Source organism: Solanum pennellii, chromosome 10, assembly GCF_001406875.1.
Source record: "Solanum pennellii chromosome 10, SPENNV200".
Classification (NCBI taxonomy): Eukaryota; Viridiplantae; Streptophyta; class Magnoliopsida; order Solanales; family Solanaceae; genus Solanum; species Solanum pennellii.
Window position 1 is genome coordinate 46,347,754 of NC_028646.1, and position 1,142 is coordinate 46,348,895.

At 37.3% G+C, this 1,142-nt stretch overlaps 1 pseudogene across 1 annotated transcript; it reads right to left on the reverse strand.

Moving 5' to 3' along the window:
- Positions 1-215: 215 nt before the first annotated feature.
- Positions 216-1,101, reverse strand: LOC107001761 (annotated as a pseudogene). The gene has a single exon (XR_001454439.2). The product of XR_001454439.2 is annotated as a 60S ribosomal protein L37-2-like (transcript).
- Positions 1,102-1,142: the final 41 nt, after the last annotated feature.

Below are 1,142 nucleotides of genomic sequence, written 5' to 3' on the forward strand. Positions count from 1 at the left end.
CAGATGAGGTAACAAGCCTTAGACATTTTCTCAATTTCTATGGACAACTGACAACAGAAAAAAAAATCGAATAACATAGAACTAACCTCAATAGTTTTTCTTTCAAAAGCATCTCGGCCCAATCTCAAATATATTGATTTCTTTAGATTAATCTAATCTTTCTTTTAAATAGATCAACATCATGCGATGTTAATACAATAAACAAAAAACTCAACTTTCCAATTAAACTGTCACTTACAAACCAACTAAAATATTATAATATTAACATAACATACTCGACGGGAAATTTTGCGCCAATCTTTTTTAGGTCACCAACCTATGGAGCAATTGCACACCATCTATTATAATTCAATTCAAAGAAGCATAATGATGAACACGTGGGCCTTCCAAATAGATCTCAAAAGACTTGTGTAATCTCAATATGAAATAATGGTAAGCTTGTTTTTTCCAATAAGTTATCGCAGTCATAAGATCCTTCTTCATAAAAATGCCAAGTTGAAATACGGACTTCGAAAATTTTAAGCACATAAATCTTTTAAAGGGCAACAAAACCTAAGGTAGAATGAAGCTACCAGTAATAGCCTCTCAAGTAACTGTCTCAAAGGCCTCAAGAAGAAGCTACTCCCTTTTTCCTAGGAGGTGCTTCAGTACCTTCTCTGAAATTGGCCAAGAACCTGCGGGGGACATTCTAAAGATACCTCATGTGGCCAGTTGTAGTTGTCTTTTTCTGCGAATAGCTTTCAAACTCCAATTGTATCCCTTTTATGGGCAGGACGGTAAGCACAAGCAGAGCAACGGCTCTTCTGGAGATGGAAGCTCCGTCTTCCACACCTCACTCGTAGTGTGTGGGTCTTGTTCCTCCTCTTACCAAAGCTTCCTGTTCCCTTACCCATAACGCAACAGTTGCAGAAACCCTCGCAACCTCCTCCAGAGCTTTCTCAACTCGGGATAATAGTAAGCTCAATATGAAAAAATGACTAAAATGACTGAGAGAAACCTATTGAGATAAGATCTATTTCAGTTTTTGCTTTGCCTCTCTCTTCTAGCAGACTGGAAAGCCTTTTGACAGTAAAATAAAAAATTTAACATTGCACGTGTTGGATACTCGAAATATACACTACTTTTAGCGAATCCGACATGCA